Source organism: Narcine bancroftii, chromosome 3 (genome assembly GCF_036971445.1).
Source record: "Narcine bancroftii isolate sNarBan1 chromosome 3, sNarBan1.hap1, whole genome shotgun sequence".
In the NCBI taxonomy this organism is placed as follows: domain Eukaryota; kingdom Metazoa; phylum Chordata; class Chondrichthyes; order Torpediniformes; family Narcinidae; genus Narcine; species Narcine bancroftii.
In genome coordinates, this window is record NC_091471.1 from 165,379,626 (window position 1) to 165,402,434 (window position 22,809).

General features: G+C 37.6%; 1 protein-coding gene across 2 annotated transcripts in view; it reads right to left on the reverse strand.

Moving 5' to 3' along the window:
• Positions 1 to 22,809, reverse strand: part of ccser1 (coiled-coil serine-rich protein 1) — a 1,096,421-nt gene that overhangs the window by 1,058,446 nt on the left and 15,166 nt on the right. The window contains exon 1 of one of the 2 annotated variants that reach the window (XM_069925719.1): positions 16,622 to 16,704. The exons of the other annotated variant lie outside the window; for it this stretch is intronic. The gene's annotated coding sequence lies outside the window, so the exon portion shown is untranslated. Of the gene's footprint in view, positions 1 to 16,621; positions 16,705 to 22,809 lie in introns of those variants that run through there. 2 annotated transcript variants of the gene reach the window in all.

Genomic DNA, 22,809 nt, shown 5'->3' on the forward strand with positions numbered 1-22,809 from the left:
TCCCACAGCCCAAACATGGCCAGTGTGGTACATAAAGTGGTGACCATAAATTCACCTGAAGCAGGCAGATAGCAGAAAAGAAAGATAGCAGTGTGGGCAGAATAGGTTGAAGAGAAAATGAGTGAGAAATTATCCAGCACGGAGCTAATGGGCAAACATTGCCTCCTGTCTGTCACCAAGAAGTATAAAAGTACATGTTGGACCTCACAAAACAGGGCAGTTTTGGCACAAGAACAAAATAGTTGGATTCTAAAATATTTAAGGAGGAATTATCTGTCAAATACCTGAAAGCACAATTTAAAAATTGCTTTTCCAGTACTTAAAATGAAGTTGTCAACTGGGAGAATACATTTTACTTTAAATATTAAAACTAACACTTTATAATTCAAGTACATAAAGGAATATTTCTATTTGCAAAAGTATGTTAAATATATTTGATGCTAATGCTGAGAAATTTTGGATTCGTTGAACGTCGGTGAAAACCTGTGAGAAAAGAGAGCCCACAGTTTCAATTTTCACCCATATTGAGATTTTGTACCAAATGTTATTTAACCCACTTTAATCTCTTCTGATGGTAGTGCATTGAGAAAGTTTCTTTTGCAAACAGTCCAGCTCATTAACTTATGAACATACAGCAGTTGAAACAGTAGAGTTACAGATATTTTCAATAGAGATTAGAATGGAACAAAAACATTATTTACTAGTGCAAGTTTACTCTGGAGTCTGGTAAAAGTAGGGAAAAAAGCTCTCCTTGAGTTTCGAAATTATGTCATCTCACAGTCAAAACAAGACAATTAAAATATCTATAAAATTAAAACAAAAAATGCTTCAAGAACATAAAAACCAGCCTTCATCATGGAATCTGGTGTATGTGATAGGAAGATTCATTTATTTGCAACATGATTAAGGAGATTTAGATATCAAGCAGGAACCTGTCAAACAGGCAACATTCAAGCAAATAAATCAGACCAGAGCTGCACTAACAAAGAAGCAAGATGTACAGTAAATCAAGGAGTAGAACAACATGCAGGCATATTCCAATCCACAGAATATGGAGCAGAAATGTTTCAAGGATAAGTTGGCACGTTTATATTTTGGAATACTTTGCATCATTTTTTTTTTAAATTTTATTTAAAACTTTTGTAAAATACATACAGGTACAAACAAAATACTTAAAAAAAAAACACTATACCCCTACTACCCCCTTCCCAACCCACCCCCTACTACCCCCTTCCCAACCCACCCCCTACTACCCCCTTCCCAACCCACCCCCTACTACCCCCTTCCCAACCCACCCCCTACACCCCTCCCCCCATGTCGGAGCAAAGTACATATTTTGAGTAATTATCGGTTGCTGTGTGGTGGATGTCTGAAACTTCCTTTTTTTTTAAATTTAATTTTTTCCATAATAATAAAGCTTTCATTTCATTATGCCATCGCATTGTGTAAATCACTATATTATCTTTCCATGTACTTGCTACACATTTTTGAGCTATGGACAATACCAAATATACAAATGCAATTTGGAATTTATCCAAACCCAATCCCTTTAAAGGAATTACATAACCCAGTAAAAAAAAAATGGATGGATCTAATGGTAACTTAAATTTATACAATGTTTCCAAAGTTAGCTTAATTTCTTCCCAAAATGGTTGTACATACATACAGGACCAAACAGTATGTAAAAAAGTTCCAACACATATACCACATCTAAAACAGGAATTTTACTGAAACCATATTTTTTTCAATTTCTCGGGAGTTCAATTTAACTGATGTAAAAAATTATAATTAACTATTCCATATCGTGCATTCGTCAATCTAGTTACACTATCATAACACATATCCATCCAATATTCTTCAGGAAAAACAAAAGTTAAATCATTCTCCCATTTAAGTTTAGATTTCTCCCATTCCATCTTATCCACGTTATCTTGTAATACTTGATACATAACAGAGATATAGCTCTTTTTTGGTTTCAATGAAATCAAAGACTTGAATTCCGACAATACAGGTAAAATCATCTCTCTACCATACATATTTTTCACCAAAGATCGAATTTGATAAGAAACAAAGAATTTTCCGCAATATCAAAGCGTTCTTTCAATTGATTAATAGAAACTGTCTTTCTACAAAGCAACCCTGTAATATTTTTATACCCTTAGAATCCCAATTCTTTAAATGATTCTTAAATATTGAAAAAGGAATAAGCTGATTAATATATAATGGTGTTAAAATAGACAATTTACCTTTTGAACCTATATTATTTTTTTTTGTCCATAACATCAATAAATGTTTTAATGTCAGCATATTATACTTCCCTAACAAATTTATATTCCACCAAAATATAAATTGATGCACTGCAATTTCAGAAATACATGCCATCTCAACTTTAGCCCAACTTGGAGGCCGATCCAGATCCATCAAACGACTAACAAATTTAAACTGGGCTGCTTCATAATAGTTCTTAAAATAAGGTAATTGTAACCCATCTAATGCATACTTCCAAGTAAGTTTACTTCATGATACCCTTGGTAATTTACCTTTCCATAAAAATTCCCTAGTGACTTTATTTCAGTCCTGAAAAAAGTTCTTTGTAAGAAAACATGGTATTGATTCAAACAAATATTGAATACATGGAAAGATATTCATTGTAATGCAGTTAACCCAACCAATTAGAGTTAACGGAAGGTCCTTCCACTTAATTAAGTCTGCTTTAATCTTTTTCAATAATGGAACATAATTTAATTTAAATAAAGATTGATACTCAGTATTCACAATTATTCCTAAATATTTAATTCTATCTGACCAATTCAAATTAATAACATTTTTATATGCTGAATAATCTCCTTCACCAACCGGTAGAATTTCACTTTTATCCCAATGAACTTTACATCCAGATATGTAATAAACATTTCCGTAAATGTGGCAAAGATTGTTCTGGGTTTGTTAACTATATCAAAACATTGTCTGCAAATAAATTAATCTTATACTCTTCATCCATAACTCTCATCCCTTGTGTCTGTTCATTTTGCCTGATTAATTGAGCTAATGGTTCAATAGCCAATGCAAACAGGACTGCTGACAATGGGCAACCTTGTCGGGTAGAACATGTCAATTTAAACGACGGTGAAACTTGTCCATTTGTCACCACCCTAGCAGTTGGGTTTGTATTTAAAGCTTTAACCCAACCAATAAAAAAGGGCCAAATTTAAACTTCTCCAAAACCTTAAATAAAAAATCCCATTCAACACTATCAAAAGCTTTTTTCCACATCAAGTGCAACCACCTTTGGATGGTTAGGTTGCTGCCGATATGCATTGACCAAACTAATTAATCGAAGAATATTATCTGAAGTATGTCTATTTTTAATAAAAACCTGTTTGGTCTACATGTATCAATTTCGGCAAATATTTAGCAAGTCAATTTGATAACATTTTAGCTATTATTTTTTATAATTGGCATTTAATAAAGAAATAGGTCTATACGAAGACCTTTAACAGATCTCTATCTTTCTTTGGAATTACAGTAATTAGAGCACTGGAACAAGATTCTAGTAACTCATAACGTTCAGTCACTTGTTGTAATACCTCCCCAAACACCAAAGAGAAATCTTCATAATTTATAAAATTCCACTGAAAACCCATCATCACCTGGTGACTTGCCATTAGGCAATTCCAACATAGCCGTCCTAATTTCTAAATCTGTAAACTGAGCCTCCAAATCTATAATATCCTCTTCTAATGCTGATAACTTTAATGTAAATAAAAAAGAATCATTAGATCCATTATCCCATCTCCCCTCAGAAGTATATATTTTTTTAATAAAATGAATAAAACTGGTCATTAATTTCCTGAGGTTTATAGGTAACTGTTGAATTCTTTTTAACAGCATTAATAACCCATGAGGTCTGTTCCTTCTTTAACTGCCATGCAAGTACTTTATGTGCCTTCTCACCCAACTCATAATATGTTTGCTTAGAACAATTAAGTAAACATTCAAATTGATGTCTGTAACATACTATATCTCAGTTTCAATTTAGTTAAAGCTATTTTCTGATCTTCTGTCACTCTCTTCTGAAATTCCTTCTCCAGTTCATCAATTTGCTTCTCTAATTTAAGACTTTCAGCCATATACCCTTTCTTAACTTTAGTAGTATAACTAACTATTTGCCCACTTAAGTAAGCTTTTAACGCACCCCATAACACAAAATGACTTTTAACTTAATTAGCATTTTCAGCTAAGAAAAAAACAATCTGTTCCCTAACAAAAGTAACAAACTCTGGTTTTTTCAACAACATTGTATTAAATCTCCATCTATAGGATAAAAGTACTACCTCGGAACTTACATAGGAAAAATATAATAAAGAATGATCTGATATAACTCTACTCTTATATTCTGCCTGCAATACCTTTCTTTGTAAATGTGCCAATATTTTAAAAAATCTATTCTAGAAAATTAATCATGTCAAGAAGAATGAAAAGAAAAATCTTTTTTCTTTAGGATTAACCCTTCTCCAAATATCTAACAAATTTAAATCTTTCATTAAAGCCCCAATTTGTATCACCATCTTTGATTCCCTAATATATTTTGGGGATTTATCCATCAAAGGATCCAAAACACAATTGAAATTCCCCCCAACTAAAATATTTTCATTAGCTTGACTTCATGACAAAAAAGCGTCTGAAATAAAACATTCATCATCCACATTAGGTGCATAGATATAAATTAAAGTCCAAAATTTGTTAAAGATTTTACACACAGCTTTTAAAACCGTTCCAGCATTCCCCTCCACAGTATGCAAAAGATAAATTCTTATGAATTAAAATTGCTACACCTTTTGCCTTGGAGTTAAATGAAGAAAAAAAAACACATGACCAACCCAATCTCTTCAATTTTAAATGCTCTTTTTTTGGTCAAATATGTTTCTTGTAAAAAAGAAATATCAATGTTCATTTTCTTAATACAAGCTAAAACTCTCTTTCGCTTAATTGGATTATTTAATCCCTGAACATTCAAAGTTGCAAATTTCAAACTAGACATCTAAACAAATTAACAATATAATCACTTAATACAAAAGATCGCTCTCTTGCTAATAAACAAAATTCACTCTCCCTCCCCTAATATTATTTTAAAAATTTATATAAAAAGGAATATAATTAGTTCCCCAAATAAAAAGTTAAAAAAAAACACCCAAAGGTAGGAACGCCCTAAAAACCTGGGTGTGGTAAACCCCACCAGTGGCAGATGACTATCAAAGATTTCAGTGCCATCCACCTCCCCCCAGCCAGAAATACTATATATATATATAAATATATATATATATATATATATATATATATATATATATATATATATATATATAAATATATATATATAAATATATATATATATATATATATATATATAAATATATATATATATATATATATATATAAATATAAATATATATAAATATAAATATATATATATAAATATAAATATATATATATATATAAATATAAATATATATATATATATATAAATATAAATATATATATATATAAATATATATATATATAAATATAAATATATATATATATATAAATATAAATATATATATATAAATATAAATATATATATATAAATATAAATATATAAATATAAATATATATATATAAATATAAATATATATATATATAAATATATATATATAAATATATATATATAAATATAAATATATATATATAAATATATATATATAAATATATATATATATATATAAATATATATGTATATAAATAAATATATATATGTATATATATAATTATATATATAAAATAATACAGTTCAATGTCATAAAAATATTCAGCCCAACGACTCCAGTCCCAATGACTGGTTCGGATCTGCAACGTCAATAAGACTGTGTCGAAACCTCTCTTTCCATCTTTCCCATTTTTCCCCCATTCTTTCCATTCTGTCCGTTTCCATTTCCACTGGCCTTTCTTTTAGGTGACGACAATGAGATTCTTCCCTGACTACGTAGATCCGGTAATGAATTAGCAAAAACCATTGCATCATGATTATTCTCAAAAAATTGAGATTGATAATTGCCATAAAAAACTTCAACACTGCAGGGTATCGAAAAGCAAATTTATATCCTTTCCGCCACAACACATCTTTAGCTGAATTAAACTCCCATTGACATCTAATAATTTCTTGACTCAAATCTGCATAAAAGGAAACTCTATTATTCTGACTCATCATTGGAGTTTGACTTTGTCTTCCCTTCCGTACCACCAACCGCAAAATCATTTCTCTATCCTGATAATTCAGGCACCAAATTAAAACTGCTCGTAATGGTTGTCCCGGTAACGGTTTCTTCCTTAGCACTCCATGTGCCTTCTCCAATACTAAACCACCCAGAAAGAACTCTTTACCCAACATCTCAGGGATCCAGTCCTTTAAAAAATTTTATTGGATCTGGAAGGCCCACAATTTTTACATTATTTCTCCAACTTTGATTTTCCAGTGAATCAATCTTTTTCAATAAATCTCTCTTCTGGATTCCCCAATCCACAAACCAATCTTCCATTTTCTCTGTTTTATCCTTATTACGCACAACTTGCTCTTTACATTCAGAAAAAGCTGTCTAAATTTTTTTTTTAATTTTCTTGTACTACATCCACTGAAGTAAGGCATTTATTAACATCTCTCTTAAGTGTAGATATATCTTTAGACATATTAAACATTGCAGTTGTCACTTGAGTCATTTGTTGAGACATATTATGCATACGATAGGCAATCCCTTCAACAACAGTAAAAATAGAGTTCAATCCAGATTCCAGTACCACATCTTGAGGTCTACCATCTACAAACTCCTCCTCCAATTGTTCCTGTGAACTGGCCATTTTTGGTAAGTCTTCTTCTTGTTCCACTGTTGTCAGGCCATTTCCTGTGCAGTTGCAGGCCTGTACACCTGACGACAGCACCCCGATGTAGTCGGGGTGCCACCATTCAGGCCCCTCCCCCGCAGACCACACATGTTCCAACAAATCACGGACCCTGGAGGTACCGCGCATGCCTGGCAAGACCAGGGGCTGTGCAGGGGCAGTCTCCAACGTCATCCTGCATGCCCTCAACTCCCCCGATAGCAGCGCGGGCTCTCTGCTCAGTCGGGTCGCCCGTGCGCCCGACATCACAAACGCTTGGGTCAATGTCGGCCGGTCTCGTCAGCAAGCTGGCACAAGTTATGGAGACAAGACTGGCGCCGGCGTAATATTTAACCTAGCTGGAGTTCTCTGTGGCTTGGAGGTTCCAGACGGCAACTCCGTGGTTCCAACTGGACAGGTAGGCCTCAGTTCTTCAGCACTTTTAAAAAGTAGTTTTTTCTGTAATTGAGTCTTAGGTTTTTTTAATATTAGCCACCATTATAGACAAATAATGTACTTAGAATTAAAAATAAAACATTTATATACTTCAAGTTTAAAAACGGTCGTTTAAAAAAAACTGGCTGGGGAGGATTAGGACCGCACATCTGCCCTCTACGCCATCTTGCCAGGCCCGCGATGACTGAAACTTCCGAAATTGTCTGCCACTAGTGGTCCTGACCACACCCAGTCTATAGAGGGAGGGTACCACTACGGTGGTTTTCTTTTTGAGAGGGAGGTGGTTTATCTATATTATGTTTAATTTTTTAGTTTAAGTGTTAATTTTTGATTTGTTTTAAAGTTTAGTTTAGGTTTTTTTTAAACAGGAGCTTTTTATTTTGTGTGGGGTGCCACTCTAAAGGGAAAAATTAATAATTTGAATTTTGCAACATTTAATGTTAAGGGGCTTAATCACCCGATAAAAAGGAACAAAATATTGGACTATATTAAGAAGATGAAGGTTGATATTGCTTTTCTACAAGAGACTCATCTGACTGAGAAGGAACATTTGAAGCAGAAACGGGACTGGGTAGGTCATGTTATAGCATCATCTTTTAGTACTTTGCATCATTTTTGTAAAATTATTTCCAATTCTCTGATCATCAGATATTGGGCTTTGATGAGGAAGAGAGCACAGTGATGCAGTGATTCATGTCACTGTCAGAGACCCAGTATCATCCTGATCTCAGGTGCCATTTGAATGGAGTTTGCCCATTCCCTCAGCAGCAGCAGGGATTTCCTCCTGGTGTTTCTAATTCCCTCCCACACCCCCAAAGTGGATTAACTGACCATGATAAATTATCTGTATGTAGGTGGTAGTAGAATCTGGAGTGGGGGAGGGAGAAAAAAGAGGGAAATGCAAGAGAAAATGGGGAGAATAAAGTTTGCACAAATGTGTGGTTGACTCTTGCCAGAGATTCAGTGGACTAAAGGTCTATTTCCATGCAGTATCTCTCCATGACTGTATCAAGATCTATCTGCATTATTGTAATATCACATTTGTTTTCTGCTAACTGCAACTCTTAAAAAAGTTAATACAATAGAATAGATAAATATTATATTATTTAACTTAACAAGCAATTAGTATATGTACCTGTGCAGATGCCACAAGAATTTCAGACCATCTGTATGATCTACTAGAATTTATGACAATAGATGCTCATTCTCATCAGAATGATCCATGGGCAGGGTCACAGGTTCCCTCCATCGGATCTCAGCTTGTGGCATGCCCCACTACAACAGTAGGCAGAGACCCAATCAATGCAGGTCAGCAACATCAGATCTTCCTTACAGACCATCAACACAGGGGGATACTTCCCTGCTCAATTACAAATGCACTCGTGTTATACTCACCAAGTTTGGCTCCAATATAAAATTGATAAATTTGCTGACATCAACGCAGATGTTGGCCAAATAAATGGAAATGTGGCAAAATACAGAATGATTGAGAATCTGATGCCAAAACAACAAACTTTCCTCAATTCATCTTCCACTAATTGAAACTCTTAATATTTATCTACCATTTTATAATCATTATATCTTTTTTCAGTCTTAGCATATTGTGGCAATTTATACAACAGTAATTGGTGCACCTTGCATATTTGTGTAGTTGCAGTAAGTGAAAATGTTGGTGCATCTGTGCATGTAAATGACCAGCACTCATCATAATTTCATCTTATTAATGCATTTGGATCCATACAACCAGAAGTTTAATGCAGCTAACAGATCAGTGAAGGCCTTGATTGAAGGGCAGGAACTAAGATCCAAGAAAGGACATACACGGTGAATGGTAGGGTACTCAGGAGTGCGTAGAACAGGGGGATTTGAGAATACAGATACAATTCCCTAAACAACTGCATCAATACCTCTCTGCTCCTGAACTCTAATCCTCCAATCGATGGATAGGGTTGTAAAGAGAGCTTTTTGGCATATTGGCCTTCATAAATCAAAGTTTTGAGTACAGGAGTTAGGATGCTATGTTAAAGTTGTACAAGACATTGGTGAGGCCAAATTTGGAATATTGTGTGCAGTTTTGGTCACTTAACTACAGGAAAGGCATCAATACGATAGAAAGAGTGCAGAGAAGATTTACTAGGATGTTGCCCAGACTTCAGGAACTGAGTTATAGGGAAAGGTTAAACAGGTTAGGACTTCATTCCCTGGAGCATGGAAGAATGATGGGAGATTTGCTAGAGGTATTTAAAATTATGAGGGGGATAGACAGAGTAAATGCAGGTAGGCTTTTTCCACTGAGGGTAGGGGAGATACATAGCAGAGGACAAGGGTTAAGAGTGAAAGGAGAAAGTTTAGGGGGAAAACACGAGGGGGAACTTCTTCACATAAAGAATGGTGGGAGTGTGGATCAAGCTGTTACTTGAAATGGTGAATGCGGACTCAATTTTAACATTTAAGTGGAATTTAGATAGGTATATGGATGGGCGAGGTATGGATGGCTATGAACTTGCTGCAGGTCAGTGGGACTAGGAAAAAAAATTGGTTCAGTACAGACTCAAAGGAACAAATAGCCCTGTTTCTTTGCTGTAATGTTCTATGGTTCTATCAGTATGATTATGCAAAGATGTGCCTATATGCTGGCCCTGCTGACTAATGTTCACCAAGAGCTTCCATAAAACAGTGGGGGGGGGCTCTTGTCTTCATGGGCTTCCATCAGCTAATTTGGAACCAATTTTTTTTTTTTTTTTAAAAACACATCTGTGGCACTCACAAAATCTAATCAGAAAAGACTGCAATTGAATGTTAAACACTGTCACTTGCCAAAGAGAGAGAATTCTAATAATTGGAATTGCAGATAATAAGCAAGCAACAGATCAAGATAAGTATCCCATCATATGTGTAGCAGTTCAATTCAAAAGGAAATTAGCATCTCAGGAAGTGGGCTGCACATTTCTTTAATGCAAACAAAGCAAATAGTCTAATCTTGTTTCATTTGAATTGGTAGAATATAGTTTAATTGGAATCAATATGATTAACTATTCACACTAAAGCAAAGCATTACTTTTTCCCCCATGTAGAATACAAAATAATGGATAAGCTATCCCATTGGTTCAATGATTGTCTGCATTTCTGATCATGTTACCATCTGGGATTCACAGAGATATTCATTTAGAGCCAATTGTAAAATGTTATCCAATGATTTCTGTTCAATGAAATGATCTCATTCAGACATTTAATGGTTTTCCTAAGTAATAGAAACATAGAAAATAGGTGTAGGAGTAGGCCATTTGGCCTTTCAAGCATAAACTGCCATTCATTTTGATCATGGCTGATCATCCACTCAGTACCCTGTTCCAGCTCTCTCTCCATACCCCCTGATCCCCCTAGTCACAAGTACTAAATCTAACTCTCTCTTAAGTATAGCTATGGAACTGGCCTCAATCACTTACTGTGGCAGAGAATTCCATAAATTCACCACCCTCTGAGTGAAAAAAATCTTCCTCATCTCAGTCCTAAAGGACTGTGACCCCTGGTTCTAGACTTGCTCAACGTTGGGAACAATCTTCCTGCATCTAGCCTGTCAAATCCCTTAAAAATTTTGAACGTTTCTATTAAATCTCCTCTTAATCGTCTAAACTCCAGTGAGTACAAGCCCAGTCGTTCTAGACTTTCTTCATATGCAAGTACCGGCATCCCTGGTATCAATCTGGTAAACCTTTTCTGCACTCTCTCCATGGCAATGATGTCCTTCCTCAGATAAGGAGACCAAAACTGAACACAATACTCCAGATGAGGTCTCACCAAGGCCCTATACAACTGCATCAATACCTCTCTGCTCCTGAACTCGAATCCTCTTGATGTGAACGCCAACATACCATTCGCCTTTTTTACTGCTTGCTGCACCTGCCTGCCCACTTTTAATGACTGATGCATGGCGACACCCAGGTCTCTTTGCATCTCCCCTTTTCCTAATTGGATACCATTAAGATAGTACTCAGCCCTCCCATTCTTTCCTCCAAAGTGGATAACCCTACACTTATCCACATTATAATGCATCTGCCCACTCGCCCAACCTGTCCAAGTCACCCTGCACACTCTTAACAGCCTCTACACAGATTACAATGCCACCCAGCTTCGGGTCGTCTGCTAAAGTTAGCTCTCAGTACTCTGGGAATGTTGAAGTGGTATTGTCATTCAGATATTAATCAGAGGCCTCGGGTGCCTACTAAACTGCTTGTAATAGAATCCTACAGACCTAGCTACAAATAAGCAGAGATCAACTGCTGTAGGCCCAATTTTATCTCTCAATCAATATGGAAATTACATGCTCTCATCTGCTAATCATTTGTTATTTGTGGAATCTTCTTGCTCCTTTTTTAAAAATAGCATCATTGTTCTTTGAATTCTAAGTTCTAAGTTTCTACATTACTTTTCTAGCACCCCATGTACAGTTATGAAAGGTGGTATTAACTTACCTCACCACATCAACAGATGAATTGGACCTGAGCAAAATCATGAGACTTGCAGAAGGGAAAGCCTTCGTAATTAGTAAACAGAATGGATTTGAAGTACAAACAGAAACTAAAATAACTTGTCCCAATGAAACAAGAAAACAAATTGTGTAAATGGAGAAGAGCAAGTGACAATTTACAAAAATCAGTCTCCAATGACAAAGGAGTGCTGTCTCTGAACACGATTGACACGTGATTTGCCCAATCATCTTGTTGAAAAAGATGCATCTTCATTAAGGACATGATTAAGTGAAGAGGAAGTATCTTCTGCATTGAGGAAGGATTGCACAAGTCTCTACCCAGTCCTGTAGAGGCTGTCACACAACCCAACATCCTCTCCGTTGACCAGTTCATCTCCTACTGCCTCTGAAAAGCATTGAACACTTTTCCCATTAAAGAATTCTTCCCATCCTTGTCATGTTCTTTCTACCCACTCTCTCATGTAGAAGGTATACGTTTGAAAACAAACATCTCGATTCAAGGAGTTTCTTTCTTGTTGAACTAGTTTCTCAAACCCATTTGTAAAAGATAAGGCATTGTTTAACTGTACTTTTCTCTTTAATACCAAGCCTTGCACTTTTAAAAATAAATTACTATGTATCTACCTCCTCCATTGATCCAACTTTCACAAAGAGTGGAGGAAACCAGAAATTACCACCATTGGTGGGAAAAAACATTTCTGCCCATTAGAGTCCCCTTATAACTCTGTCCACTCATTCGAGATTCACCCACTCATGCTAATATCTCTGACATCAATTCAGCCACATTCCATCAGGACTTTGTCCTTCAATTGGATCATAACTCATTTACCTGAACTCAATCTTTGAGGTTAGCACAACGCTATTACTGTGCCAATGACCTAGGTTAGAATTTATCACCGTCTGTAAGGTGTTTGTATGTTCTCCCTGTGATGTCCATGAGCTTTCCTCCCACCCTCCCAAATGCATGGAGTGAAATTGGCTGCACAGATTTCATGGGCCAGAGGGACCTTCTACTGTGCTGTATCATTAAAAATTAATTAAATTATTTAGTAAAGGTTTGCAAGGAATAGGCAGGAACAGTGAACTGGAGAAAAGCCATGAAGTTACAAAAGTGTGGAGCTGACTACAGGGGCAGAGTATTCTCATTTTTCTCTTGATGCATATTTTCCACAAATTTGACATTAAGCCACATAAACAGGGATTGGATCAAGCAAGGGAGGATTTTGATTAATATTTTACAAGTAGGAAAGAGTTAGTGAGGCAGCGAATGTAGATTTTGTAGCAGAAAGCTTGTGCAAGGGCACAGCCACTAAAAATGAAGTGATTAAAATCAAGAATACTCAGGAGTCCAGAAATGGAAAAAGTGCAGATATCTCAGAGTTAATTGAGCAAGGTGAAGATGACAAAGGGGCCCAAGCAAACTGATCTCACAAGAAAGATTCTCAAAATCTGCAGAGATCTGTAAACAGTGAAGCTTACCTTTTGTTCAGTGCTTCATGGTAATTCTGGTTGGGGTGGTGGGGGTAGTTGAAATTGGACATCGACAGATCCAACATTTACAGCAGCCATGCCATGATCAGATTGAATAGTAGACGCTTGAGCCCAACTTCTATCCTTCTTTCCTGGGCTCTTAAGCAATTGGGTAGTCGGAACTAGACACACCAAAACAGACCCTTCATCCAACAAATCCAACCTGACCTGATCACCCATAACCTTTAGGTTTTATTAAATTGCTTTCACCAATTTCAAAGTAACTTTGTGGCAAAATTTAACAAAAATATATAATTAACATTCCAATTAAAAAGCAAAACTGTGCAGCTGCTGTAAATCTAAAATAAGAGAAAATGTCGCAGGTAACTCATCAGGACAGGCAGCATCTGTGGAAAGAGAAAAGGAATCAACTTCTTAGGTTGATATCCACTCATCAGAGGAGTCAAGGCGAGTGAACAAATCTTTTTTTTTTGTTGATCTATGGAAGACTGGGACAACATGAGTGTGACCAGGCCCAGAACCCAAATAACTTGGGTGATGTCTGAGAAGCGATGAATACTTAGAATCAAAGCCAATCTGTTGGAATGTGTAAATGAAGGATAACGAATGAGGCAGTAGACAGAGAAATAAATGCAAGAGGCAGAACATACAAACTACTGGAGATATGGAATGAATAAAAATCATGGACAACCCTGATCAATCCACATTTGTGGGGAGAGAATAAAGTTAATGATCCAGGTGATGGTGTAGATAGTTACTTGATGGTTAAGTCCCTGCTGTTCCTTGGCCTATCCTAGCACAATTTACAATACAAAAATGTATAGGTAATGATTGTTTCTGTTTGGGGGATTGGGGTTAGGGAGATTTAAGGGGATGGGGTGTAATTCTCTTTTGTGGTCGAGTTAATGTACTAATATGATGGATGTGAATGAATGTTTATACACTACATATATGAAATTTTTAAAGTATTCCCAAAAAAATGATGCAGGTGGATTAAATTGGCCAGTTCTGAGAAATCAATCAGATAGACCTTCCACTAGAAAGTCCCCCCCCCCCCCGCCCCCCCACCACCAATTACAGCAAGGGAAAGCTCAAAGCCAGCATCTCATCGACCTGAGCAAGTTTCAGTCCTTTGGATTTGATATCGAACTCAACAAATTCCGCTAACTAGTCATTCCTGTTTGTGCTACAAATGATTTTCATAAACCATCTACCAATGACAACTTTTCTCTCTCTATAGCTGCTATGTGGTCTGCTGGGTGTTCCCTGCATTATGTCATTTTGGATTTCCAGGAATGACAGTTCTGCACCAGATATCTGCAACATGCTTTTCTTTAGTACCTCAGTTCCTCCCTCTTTCCATACATTCCACAGTTATGATTAGCAAGCTTCTCTTGACAACAACATTCGTTTCACCCGGGCAACTTTAGTCTCCACCCCATCTTAGTCATTCCTTTCATTCTCTACATACCTCCGCCCTCCTGCAAGTCAAAAACTGTTTTCGCAGTCTTCCAATTCATTGGCATGAAGTGATAAAGTTGCACCTCCCTCTGCAGAGGCTGCCTGACCCACTACATACAGTACCTCCAGCAAATGCTGACATCATTTCCAATCAATGCTGCAGCTGATATTAAATAATCAAGCTAACAAATCTTTAATTGTTTTCAAAAAGTAGATTGATCAGCTTTACAGTTAAACCCATTCATTCTTTATCACATTTTTAAGCTTCTGCTCAAGATACCACACTGGAAACACATGCTGATCTATAGCATCTGCAATAATAATCCTGAGCTCCCAATCACATGCCATTGCCATACTAACCCGTGCCTCTACTGTCTAAGTGAGGCTCAGCACAAATTAAGACACCTCCAGTGTATAGCTCAATGGTATGAACATAGAATTTTTCATTTTCATGCAATGTGTCTTCTCTCTCTTTTTCTGAACTACTTTCATTCTTTTATCTCCCCTTCCCTGCCCCAAGTTTTGTCCCCTTTCCCATCCACCCTCTCTGTCCATCATCCTGCACCTCTCCTTGGTTCACCATTCTCCCACTGGCCCCTGATCTACCCCTCCCACCTGTCCTCATTGCACCTGCTCTCACTCTGCTCAAAGTCTCAGTCCTGATGGAGGGCTCCAGTCCACAAGGTTGACAGTTATATTTTTGCCCACTGATGTTGCTCTCTCCACTGAGTTCCTGTCACAGATTGTGTGTTGCTACTGATTTGTGCAGATAGAAGAAGTGTGGTACATTGACTGTGGCTCTATCAGATTTAAAAATGCAAATCTCATCTGCACAAGTGGCTAGAACACATCTTGTTCCACCTCAAGTGCAGTTTTAACAGAAGTACTGCTTTGCAAATTTTGCCTTGTAATGTTTATATTGCATTAAAGAATTGTAGGATATTTCAGCATCAAAAGAGCTTAGCATTTTGCTAAATGGCTCAAACCTACAAGTACTATTTGACTCCCCCACCCCCACCCCCCAACCAATCAGTCACAGTACAAGTTCCAAAAAGGTCCCCAATTTTTTTTTTGAACAAAATCTTAATGTCATTAAAAAAGTTGAATCCAATCCCAGAAACCCCAACATTGAATTTCCACTGACAGTGAAATTGAGGAATTAAAACTTTTAAGTAAACTGCAGGCAAAATTCAACAATCTCCATATTGTTTTGCTGCTCTCTTCCATATGATGGCAATATCCAAAAATATGAAAATGGAGATACAAAAAATTGTGCTTCCATCCTGCAGATGAATCTTTAAACTGAAGCTGTCTATGCCATCTCCTTCAAGAAAGAACCCTTGAGACTCTTTCAAAGTCTAGACATATTCTTCTGGGTGTTCTGGTCCACAGTGTTGGAACTGATCATCTGCCAGATAATTCATTGTATGATCTGGTTTCCATAAACAGGTTTCCATTGATCCAAGAGGATGTGAATGCAGGACTCCCTCCAATAAGGTATAATTGAGGCAATGAACTTAAACTCCATTCAGATAAAATGGAAGTCAAGAACAGAAGGTTAAGCTGATTATTTAGATGAGAAATTCTGGAGCAGTCTCATTCCTTTGGAAAGGATTAGTTCAAGTAAATAGCCTAATTTTTGTTATACCATTTAATGTGCAAAGCATTTAGCCACAGTCAAAAAGAACACTTGTAAAGTGTTTTACAATGTTGTGAGAGGCAATTTCAAAGTGAAACTCCTTTTATTTTTTTTTTTCATTACAATCAGCAAGAGCTCAAGGAAAGAAGAAATGCAAACTCATTTTATTTACTTACAATGTGGCAGAAGCCAATTCTGGCCATTGAAACTCATGCTGCCCAATTAACCACTTGACATCCCAATGCAATACATTTTTGGAGGGTGGGAGGAAACCAGGGCACCTGCAAAAAAAAATCAATGCAGGACATAGGGAGAACATACAAACTCCTTAGAGACAGCACATTATTCAAACCTGGGTCGCTAGCACTTCAATATCCATAGCATTGTGCATTATGATGCCATTAACAGCATTTAAGACACCAATGGATAGATTATTGAAGAATAGGGGAATTAAAGTTAAAAGGAGCAAAGCCCAGATCAGCCGTGACCTTTAGAAATGGCAGAGCTGGCTCAATGCAGCAGATGGCCAACTCCTGCTCCTATTTCTTTTATTGCCTTGCCCTTCATCCAACTTCCAAACCTTCTTTTCCTGGCCTGCCATAGCCCTCAACTTTGGACAGTGATGCCGCCATGCCCACCTGTAATTAGCATGATTACAAAACTAAAGCATGGAAAATCATCAATTTGAGGCAACTGTTTCTTCACTGTAAATGCTGAATAATCTGCTGCATACTTCACACAGACAAGTCTGCCCATGGCATAATGTAATGCCTTGTTGAGAGCACACGCAAATTGGAAGAACAGCACCTTATAATCCTATCTCAGTGGTCTCCAACCAGATGGCATCAATAGGAGCCTCCAATTTCTAGTAGTTCCCTCCACCTCCCTCTCCCCCTCCCCACATTAGCTCCGGCCCTATTCCTCCTCCTCTTTTCCTCTCCCCATCTTCCTGTCACCTGCACCTTCCTTCCGCCCCCCCCCCCCCACCTTCCCTTTATATCAGAGGGCATCTTCCTCAGCCCTTTGCCCTTACTGCTTCTTACCTCTTAGCTCCTTTTTCTTCTTCCTCCTCCCAACTGTATTCACATCACCTGCCAGCCTGTGCATCTTCCCCACCCCCTCCAACTCTTTCATACAAGTGCCCATTTGGTTCTTCCAGAGGAAAGATTTTTGATCCAAAACATCAACTTTTCATTGCCTTTTACAGATGCAGTTTGCCCCACAGATTCTCCCAGCACCTGCAGACTTCTTGTTTACTTCCAGAATTTTCTACTTTTATAGAAAAACACAGATGTTTTTCCCTGGCCCTTCAATTCATTTTTCAATCATCCATTTTCCAGCCACTTTCAAGCTCACTTTGTCTTTTCCCAGTTTTTCATTTTATTGGCTGTTCCAGTTTCAATCCTTCTTGAAACATCCAATCAGAACCCTCCAGTTAGAAAATTAATCTTTTATTGACAAAACAAGGACATATAAAAAGGAGGGATTGAACAGCAAATCAAAGCAGAAGTGCACACCACTGGGTACAAACCCACCAATTTAATAATCTATTGACTTTGTAATTTCTATTCCTTTCAAAGGTAGAATCCCTGCCTTCACTGCAAAGGCAGCTTTCCTTTGTAAACTTTACAAAGAAAGGGAATTTTCCTCATGTAGTTTCAAAGCCAATAGCTAAGCTTCCTTGAACAACTGAGGACACTTGTATTTCATCAGTGCTGTTCATTGCCTTTTTACAATGCTTACAATCACCATGCGCTATTATGTCCACTTGGTGCCTTTGTACAACGTTGGTTCACTCATGTACATTTTGCCTTGGTTGTGGCAAATTATCAGCACTTCCTTCAGTTTACAGCTGTAATTCCAAACTGTCTTTTCCACAGTTTTGCCAGATACGTTCTCAGTTACTGCAGATTAAATTCTAATCACACACTTCAAATAGATATGTTCATCTTAACCTGCTTCCTTTTAAAATTGATAATTGAACCCATTAAAAGTTAGTTGAGAGTTTACAATGACTTCAGCACTTTCGGAACTATGTGTCTAACCAGTCAACACATAGAAAGTGTATTCAATGAGTATTGATGCTTGTAATGTTGCAAGCTCGTCAGTCTTATTACACATTAAGCCGGAGCTACTTACAAAACATTCTTTATGGACAGCAGTCAACTCTCAATTGAGAGGCAGGTAAAATTATCACAAGCCTTTCCACATAATGTACTTTGTTCACAGAGCCACACTCTTTCAAATTGACTACAATGCTCAAGGTCACAAAAAAAGAGCAAAAATAACCACAGCTCCTTCACAGAACCCACAGCTCTGCAACAACCAAGTTACCCCATTGTCTGACCAGCATCGGAACAGATGAACTGATAAAATATAATCAGTTCTCCCCTTGAACAATCCCAATATTCAAATAGTATGATAATAATGAAATTGTGCTTTAATTATGACAATTATTCCTTAATTATTCTGGAATGGACCCAGATACAAAGAATAAATCACACCATGTTTTGAAGAGCTCTGGAAGATAGGTCTAAAATGTTATGATTTCCTCAAAACATCTGCACTCCTAGCATTCTCCATCATACATTATAAAGGGAGTTTCCATTCAGAGACTGCAGTAACAAGGAGAACAGACTAGCCGTTCCTTTGAAGCTGAATAAGACTGAAGGGAATCTTGCTCACACTGTATCTGGTGGCCAAGTATGCATTTGGACGTGCCCAGTCACTTGCTCAAATAATTTAATTAATGTACTATTGTTTATTTAGCCTTATGGACCAAATGCAGGCAAAAGGGACCAGCCCAGTACAACAACTTGGCTAGCATGGATAAGTTGGATGAATGGGCTTGCTCTGTGTTCTATGACCCAATGACTCCAGTCTGTATGGTTCATTTTGTTTCATTTCCTTCTAATGAGCAACTACAAAGCAGGATGTTGAGGGCAAGAGCTGGAGTAACTTCCCAGTCTATCTGCTCTGCAGACACAGAATAAAACTCAGGAGGCCAGACCACATCAAAGGTTTGGTCAGGATCTCCAGCATTCATGTCTGGACCACGTGCATCCAAACTTCAGAAGATGCATGGAATACTACCAAGACCCGAAGCGTACTTTCCAGTGACAACTTGCATTGTGTAACAAGCATCTAGAGCAGTGAACAAGGATCTTGTAAATGTCCCTATTGCATCATCCTCCATGACCACTCTCACCAATGCACTCCAGACACCCACCACTCTTTGAATTAAAAAAAAAGCTTACCTGACATCGCCCCTCAAATTTCCTCCATTCACATTAAACGGATGTTCTCTGGCATTTGTTATTGTTATCCTGGGAAAAAGATATTGGTTGACTCTCCACCCTGCCTATGCCCCTCAATCTTATTTATCTCCATTAAGACACTTCTCATTCTTCATTGCTCCAAAGAGAAGAGCTCGAGCTCAGTAATCTTGCTTCATAGGACAAGTGGGCCAAGGGTAACAGACCTCCTGCAACATTGGTTATTCCCAATCCACTGAGGCAAATACAACATTAAAAGGTTCCTGGCATCAATGTTTCTCTCCCATGGAAGCAGAGTTCAGTTAAAGATGTAAAGGGGCTATTGGCTATACTAATAGTACACACTGAGAGCCTATCGAGTAGAAGTAGTTTTCAAAAAAAAATTAATACATTTTAAATGTGTTCAATACACCAGACAAAATTTATGGGTGTCCTCAATGAGGATAAGTATATTATTTATTCATATCAGTCCGAGGATTTGGATCATTTAGCAGCAGATGTTTGCATCCATTTATCAAAAGGTGGAATATTTATGTTGACTGCTATTCTTCCAGATATTAACTTGAATGCTGCAGCGACAGTGAATGAAAGGGAAGCCCAAACAAAATGGGAAGCGCTGAGAAGGACTTCAAGTTCATGGATCTCCCAAGATGTTGTTCACAGAGAGTAACGTCAGTCACCAGATGAAGGTGATGCTTAGACACAGATGTACATGCATAGAGTTTTTTTCTTCTTTTCTTTGGCTTGGCTTCGCGGACGAAGATTTATGGAGGGGGTAAAAAAAAGTCCACGTCAGCTGCAGGCTCGTTTGTGGCTGACCAGTCCGATGCAGGACAGGCAGACACGATTGCAGCGGTTGCAAGGGAAAATTGGTTGGTTGGGGTTGGGTGTTGGGTTTTTCCTCCTTTGCCTTTTGTCAGTGAGGTGGGCTCTGCGGTCTTCTTCAAAGGAGGCTGCTGCCCGCCAAACTGTGAGGCGCCAAGATGCACGGTTTGAGGCGTTATCAGCCCACTGGCGGTGGTCAATGTGGCAGGCACCAAGAGATTTCTTTAGGCAGTCCTTGTACCTTTTCTTTGGTGCACCTCTGTCACGGTGGCCAGTGGAGAGCTCGCCATATAATAAAAAAAAAAAAAAACATGCATAGAGTAAATAGTTTTGATGGAGAGCTCTGGCACAAAACTGACCGTTCTCTTTATTCCACTATGCTGCTTGACCCACTGAGTTTTTCCAGCAGACAGTGACTTGATACAATTGAAACACATTTTAATATTTACAGTTGGAAAATCCTTCATCCACAATTATAACAGGGAACAGCCCCTACAAACCAATAATAGCATAATTTGAAAGTCTTTGCAGAAGACTTACAATAATTTTTTTTTAAGTCTAATTACAATGGAAATCGACTGCATGTGTCAAAAAGATTAAGGCATTGTAAATCAACACTCCATGATCAGAGGCTATGTCCTCTTTATCAATCGATCTGCATTCAAATTCCTCCAGGTGTGGTCAATCCTAGTCACTACCTTTTCTTGCTCCATAGGGCTCCAATCTGAACACTTCAATTTCTTTTACTTCACTCTAGTCAACAGTGTGCTAAGTGGAGAGCTTGGTTACCCAATCTAATCTTGAATATTATGGACTATGCTGGCTTTAAGTCAGTTCTAGGGTGTACTCTAGCAAAACATTTGGGTTCACATGAGGGTTCACGTGAATAAAAGCTCTCACAACTGAAGGGAGAACAAACACTTTTATTAGCTTATAACTGAGGGTAGGGTCTCACAGAAGTCTTCAGAAAGGTTCTGGATTTAGGCGGGAAACTGGGGTTATGTGTGCAGGTGAAGGCGGAGCCAGCCATCAGCACCACATACTACCAGTGAATCCCAGTTCACTGCAGTTTGCTACTCAGAGTTCTAGATTGGACCCACGTGCTAATTGGACTTGAATTTCATGCTCAAGTGGAGATTCTAGTTGTCTCTTACACAGGTCAATTTCTAAACTTCTCAATGTCCTTGAAGTCTATTCCAACAACTCAAAAATCCAAGAGCAAGCTACAGTAGTTGCTGGAAATCTAAAATGGAATACTTGAAGATACTCAGTATATTCAATCTGGGATTGTAGTCTGAAGAGTGTATGCAAAATCATCAAGGACCACATTTCAGACCATCTTTCAGCTGGCTTCCATCAAGAGCATCAGAGCCAGCACCACCGGGCTGAGGAGTAGCTTCTTCCCACGGGCAGTGAGAATAAATTCATGAAACAATTTCTTTATATAGATGAAATACTTGTCCTGCATATGTATTGTTTGTCTGCATGTGTGTTATGTCTGCATTTATTTGTACTGAGGAGCAGAGAACATTATTTCATCGGTTTGTACTTTTACAATCAGATGACAACAGATTTAACTTGATATGTAGAGATGAAGAGTTTATCAGTTCTGATGAAAGACCATTTATCTTTTCCTAAATTTAACTCAACTTTTTGTGTACTTCCAACCTTTTCTGTTCTCTTCCTTTTACAAAGGCTTGCTCCAAATATTTCACTTGATTGTTCAATCCCAAACTTAATATGACAGTGTTCCACCAAACTAGCTTGACTGTTTTTGGCAATGTAAAAAGACACAACATCAGCAGAAGTAATGATGGTTTTCTGGACAACACATGATAGGAGCAGAACAATGTTGTATTTACACATTTCTGGTAAAAGAGAGATCTCTGAATATATTCTCCCACTCACTTCCTCCTTTGCATACACTCTCTAATAATCTCAACCCCTTACTCAAGGCACACAAGAGATTTCTGGAATCCAGAGCAGCAAAAAATCTACTGGAGAAACTCAGCAAGTTGAGCAGCATCAGGGGGAGTAAAAGAACGGTCACGGTTTCGGGCTGAAACCTTTAATCGAGACATTTATCTCAAAGGTTTCAGCCCAAAGCGTCAGCTACTTTTTTTCTACCACCAATGCCGCTCAATCCACTGAGTTTCTCTAACAGATTATGTTTAGATTCATTTTTCAGGATCTGCAGGTCTTTAGTTTCTCCAGCAGACTGCTTGCTGCTCTCGTCTCAATACCTGCTAATTACCCACTTACCG